Raw genomic sequence first — 6,561 nt, forward strand, 5'->3', positions numbered from 1 at the left:
AACTGAAAATGTGCGTCTGCCTCCATCCAACCTGACAGAGCTTGAGAGGTGAAGAGGTGAGGAGACGAATGGCAAAATAACTGCCAAATGAAGATGATCAAATCTCTTCACATCATTCCAAAAAAGATTTGAGGCTGTAATTGGTGCCAAAGGAGCGTCAACAAAGTATTGAGCAAAGGCTGTGAATACTTATGTACATGAGATTGTTTCCCCCTCATTTTTTTTTATATAAATTTGCAAAGATGTCAAACATTGTCATTATGAGTATTGTTTGTAGAATTTGAGGAAAATAATAAACTTAATGCATTTTGGAAAAAGGCAGTAACTTAACAAAATGCGGAAAAAAAGTGAAGTGCTCTCTGGATGCACTGTAGGTATGTTAACATTATTATTAAATAAAAATAAAAATAAAACAATTAAATATAAATAATTTTTTTTACTGTAAATTTAAATTAAATCCATAAAACCTAAAATGCTGCTACCATATTTTTTTTCAGTGTAGCTTGATGAAAATTGTGTGTTTTTAATCTAATAATAAAATAACAGTCTACCCACTCTATTTCTTGTCAAAAGGAACAAGAAGACACTCCCAGTAAAACAAATTAGATAAAATGGTTCAGGGGAAGGGATATGAACGTCATGGATATAATTCTTCCAGTCATATTTGAACACTTTGGTGCCCCACTGAAAGTGGTCCATACGAAGGCCCAAATGTCCAGTGAAGGTAGATTTAATTTCATTGTATGGAGAAGAGCAGCTTGCACATTTTAATAAATATTTCCTTTGGTGTTCCATGGGGACAAAGCCATACAAGTTTGACAGATGAGGACAGTTTAAAGTGAATGAATATGTGAACCGATTGGAATGACCAAATTTTAGACATGTGAGATTAAACTTTCTTTCTTCTTTCTTTCTTCTTCTTTCTTTCTTTCTTTCTTTCTTTCTTTCTTTCTTTCTTCTTTCTTTTTCTTTCTGTCTTTCTTTCTCGATCAACAATCTGAGGGGGCATGACTGACTGAGCGTGATGTTTCTGAAAAGAAGTAAGATGATAAAGTGTCTACCAGGTGAAATGAAGCATTACTCCAAGCTGCTTCCAGAATACAGAAATTAAACTGAAACGGGTTACAGAATAAATGTAGATGTGGTCTTACTTGTTCCACATGCTCATGCTCATTGGGTGTGAGAGTAATGGCCACTTCCTCCTTGTTCAAAGTCCCGGTGGGCTTCTCAATCTTGGGGTCAGATTTGGGCTTTCGGCTGAAGAAGCTGAGAAAACTGAGAGACTGTGACTGCTTGCTTGGGTCTCTTCATTGTACAGAGCTGGAACAGTCCAGCCAAACAGCATGAGCGGATCGGGCCCCTTTTGTTGTGTGTTCCTGTTTGTTGCTTATGGTCTGACGCTGAACACAGGCAGAGAGACCATTGTGAGAGAGTACGAAAATTTTCCACAACAGAGTTCCCTGATTAAGGTCATCATTGTTTTCTTCTCACATGAAATGTTTTCTGTTTCCTTCAGTTATACCCAAATCACCACAAATGTTCATCCTGAAAGGGAAAAAACATAAACAGATTTATGAGTTGTGAAGTAAGAATTGTTGCAGAAAACATCTCTCAGTGCACATCCACTTAAACTTTGGGGTCAGTAAGATTTTTAAAATATTTTTGAATTACATTATTTATGCTCACCAGGCTGCATTTATTTGATTAAAAAGTCATTATTAATTAAAAAATATTATTAAAATTTTTAAATAACTATTTTCTGTTTAATTATTTTTTACAAAAATGTAATTTATTCCTGTGATTGCAAAGCTTTACTTATCAGCTTTTTGCTGAAAATTATTCACATTTGACATTTTACAAACTGAACTATATTCCTAAATTAAACAAATATTTATATAAGAAAAGTGTATTCAAGTCACTGTATCAATGAACTGAATTCTTAATGAATTAATGAACAGATCTGGACAAAGATGAGGCATCACCATCATTGACCCCGCAAACAATTTATAAAAAGAATCAGCCTTATAAAACTATTTCCACTCTTGTCCCTCTAGTTCCAAGCCAGGTGTAGACAGCATTAAATTAAGCTACAAAAAGATGGTTTCCAAAGACCTTGATTATTCCTGGCTTGTATTCCACCCACACACAAAGACACCTGTGTACTGCATGCTTTGACTGAGAGGGGAGTTATTGTGTGCTATGGAGTAACGTAGCTGCGTGGAACGGAGAAGTCTAAGCTCTATTTTATCCCGATACATGATCGTGTGAAATGAATCTCGCAACTGGACCACACACTATTACACTCATATCAACAGTCAAACATGTAATGGAGAAGGAGGTGTCAGACAGACGATATATAGTCCAGACTCACTTCTTTTCCCTATGGAAGGATTCGGAGGCTCCAGTGTGGGGGTGGGGGTTTTTCTTTCAATTCTTAATGCAACCCTCTTTGAAAAGAAACACTCTTGTGGTGAACCAGACGTTTAAGATGGACAGTGATGCACCTGGCAGACACCACACCAGCTAACATCATTACAGAGGAACATCACGTTCAAGCGTTTCAAAATTGAACAGACAAAACTGTATCTAGCTTTAAAATCTGATCTCAGTTGACCAGTGCTAGTATTGTTTACTAGCACTAAAACTAAAACTATTAAAAAGTGAAAACTGAAAAGATGAAATATATATATAAATACTAGAGGGAAAACTTTCTAAATATTAGAATTACTTAACTGTTAATTACTTAACTTTAACTGGAATAAGAAGGCTAAATAGAATTATGTAATTTATAATGTAAGTTAATTTATTAACTAATAAAAATGACCAAAGCATAAAACAAAATGACTAACATTTAAACTACTGTAAACTAGTGAAAACAGAAAATATACAAATAAAAAATGAATCAAAATATGATATAAAAGTAGTACAATCGTACATAAACTATGCTAAAATAACACTGCATTTGACAAGCTGTTCAGCTCTTTTGCTGTCTAAGCATACAAACCACTAAATGATTCAAGAATAAAAAAAAAAAAAGAAAGCACATAATCACGAGGATCGATCTCGTTCAGGCATTACAAAGACAGCTTTGACAGCTTTTGAGGTCTACCAGTAAATCTAAAAAACCTGTGAATTAAATTAAACATAAAAAAATAAATCATATTTAAAATTTATAATAATATTTAAAAAATAAAATATTAAGATGCTTGGTAAAAAGCAGTACTTTAAGCATTATGGTCATTAGAAAAAAAATGGTAATATGAGAAAATCAATGACTTATTCTTCTTGTCGTAATGGGTCTTCATAATAACTACATTTCTTACACTTAACCTTGCTAAAAACAATGTCGAGAAAAGTCTTAAGAAATACTTATTAAATCCCTCGGCAAGAAACCTAAAGATCCTGTAAAGATCAATATTTTGATCTCAGATAAGCAGCATCAGCCCCCTCTGGCAGCATTACGTAATTAAAGTGAGGGTCTGTTTCTTGTCTTAGACTGCCCCATTACTCAACAGAACAGAAACCAATAAAGAGGAAAGACATATAATACCAAGGTCATTCAACACGCTGACAAGCAGGGTTTTAAAATGCAACTGGACCAACTGTTAAGCATGAAGAAAGGGCGTTATAATGAAGGCTGTGAGAATAAAAAGCTTGATTTTAATGCATTACATGACACATTAAAATTATTCCAGAATGCATCTGGACATTCTGCTTTAAAATTATGTTTTATAGCCAGGCAACATGGATAATCTAATTGCATATCATTATTATCTAATATAATACTCACCAGCAGTCTCTTGCATATATGGAAAATAAATCCTTTTATCATGTATATTGCAGTATCCCAGTGGGCCTCAGTGATGAGGCAAAGCTCAAATCTGTTTTATAGCTTCTCTGGCCATAGAGCAAAATCCTGTGGCTGAGATCTTTGGATTGGCTTCGGTGTGTTTTCTTTTCTCTCCGTTCCCAGGACTATTCCTGGACATGCACTCAACAGTTTTCTTGTTTAACCACACTAAGCAAAGTTGGGCAACAACTTGGCAACCCAAAAATATCAAAGGCCGAATGTAATGTTATCATAGCTTTGTTTACAATTATATCAGGCTCTTCTGAAGAGGGAGGGGATCCCATTAACACCCTGACTGACTAATATAACTCTCATCAGCAAAGCATCGTGGCAATACCGTTTAGGACGCGATATGAGGACACACCTCCACATTTCTGGGCCACGAGCGCATCAGTGATCCGGCATTTACACCAACTGATACTTTAATGATACAGTACGGACCTTTATGATACATGTAGCTATTTACGTACAGAATCACATGCACGACCTCTAGATTATGCTGAAATATGTCTGTTTAGCTCTGCTTTAAATTTCATGAACTAAAATTCGGTGTCTAAGAACCGAATTTGTAATAATTAATCAGAAGGTCTGACCAGGGTAGAACAGCACTGCAGGGAGTGGCAAGGTTATTACGTATTGCCGTTCACCCCTGCCAAATAATATACTTGTATGCTTAAATTCCGCTTATAATAGACAGACGGAGGCAGAGAAAAACATCCTTTATCTAAAAGATAACGCACAATAATTTAAAGAAATCGGTCTCTTACCTCCCTCCGCTCAGTGCGTTATCAGCTCAGCACCACCGCGTGGCTCCTCCCACTGAACGGCTGAGGACGCGCAGGCTCTCGTGGCTCCTCCCACTGCTGTAAAACGTCGCCTATTTGCGTGTCTTTCAGCGTTTTCTGGACTCCTGTGGTCCGAGAGATTCGCCGCATGACGTTGGCGAGGAGATCCCCCGAACCCCGAGGTTCCCTCCTCTGAGTCTGTACACCGGCGGCGCCTGCTGCTTGAGAGCTAGTAATGGCCTGCGGGAGAGAGAGAGAGCTGCCTACTGCAGTGATCCCAATCGATGGCATGACGTAGAATCACTTACACGAAACACATTTAATGCCATTTGGTAAAGAAACAGTACCCGTTTATCTGTTCTTGTTTGTACACACACACACAAATGGCATTAAATGTGTATGTGCGTGTGTGTGTGTGTGTGTGTGTGTGTGTGTGTGTGTGTGTGTATTACTATTATAATTTTAATATAATAGTTAATAATAATTAGGACGACAACTTTGTATAATGGACTGTGGTACAACAGACTTTTGCTACAGCAAGAATAGTATAGAGCTCGGGCGTAGACGTCATGGAATGGTGCATTGTGGGTAACGGCGGCCATTTTAGAGGTATCGCAAAGCAGGTTTGTAATAAGATAATAGCCAGTATCCAGAAAAAGTTATAGAACGAGTCAAAAAAGTTGCCTATACCTATACGGACAAACTTAATAATGAAGCCAAACAACGCTACTTAAAAAAAAAAAAGAGGTTGTAGGCGGAATCGATCCCTATGAACACATGAAAGTTTACCAAGCCTCAGTTTCCCTGATAATTTATCCTACCGGGTCTGTGGAGTGAGCGCTTACACCTCCGATCAATTTAAAAATGTCACTTTCACTTTTCAAAAAGTCACTGGAGGCTCACCTGCAGATCATAAATGGATCTGCAAATTAAACGTGGAGAAAACAATCTTTTTCACTAAGGAAATGTTAACATTAACCAAGCATCAGTGGTGACACACACACACACACTTATCAGATTCTGCGAGCTATGAAGCTTGTCTATGCGGGTTTGTTACACTTCAGGAGTAATTACTCACCTATCATACTTGCAAAAATCCACTGTTTTCCTCCGGTAGTTCTGTAATCCGGTATAATATTGACGAACATTCACCTCAGACACAACCCACCATTCACCAAAACAAGACGCTTACTTCCTATTTTGAAGTTCGTTCCAGTTTTTTATTTTTTTTAAACAAGTTGTTTCAAATTTGTTAAATACAGTCAGCACAAAAATATCAAAAAGCAAATTAAGTTCAGGATTGGGTCAAAAGAAAATGTTTAAACAAAAAATACAGACACTAAACTGACTCCCTTACTGGCCAAAAACTAGAGAAAACGTAATGTGTTTGTGTCTGAGTTTGTGTGTGTGTATGTGCGAGAGAGAGAGAGACCATACACAACATGTCTCACCATAACTATGTATTATAATATTATCGAAGGTGATGGTTTCCCTCCGTACAGTGGTGACCCAAGCCATCTGACGCATCTTGGTGATTTCAGACACCTTGTGTTTTTTTTCCAAGTAGGAAAATGTTGAAAACTAATATGATTCACGAGGCGTTTGCCCTGTCGATCATGAAACCGATTACAGCAGGTCACAATACAGCAATACTGAACCATTTTCCAAAAAATAATCAAAATTAATGACCAAATGACCAACGTTACCTAATGCCTACTATACAGTACATCTACTTCTGTACCGCGATTCCCACAATGCATTGCGACGTGACGCAACGATCCCGACCTCTATAGAAAGAAAATATTACAATGATCGTTGCTGCATAATATAATATAATATAATATAATATAATATAATATAATATAATATAATATAATAGGTAAGAATTATTCATATTATTGCGCCCACAATATTCCATAAAAATAG

This window comes from Carassius auratus, unplaced genomic scaffold (assembly GCF_003368295.1).
Source record: "Carassius auratus strain Wakin unplaced genomic scaffold, ASM336829v1 scaf_tig00022562, whole genome shotgun sequence".
NCBI classification, from domain to species: Eukaryota; Metazoa; Chordata; class Actinopteri; order Cypriniformes; family Cyprinidae; genus Carassius; species Carassius auratus.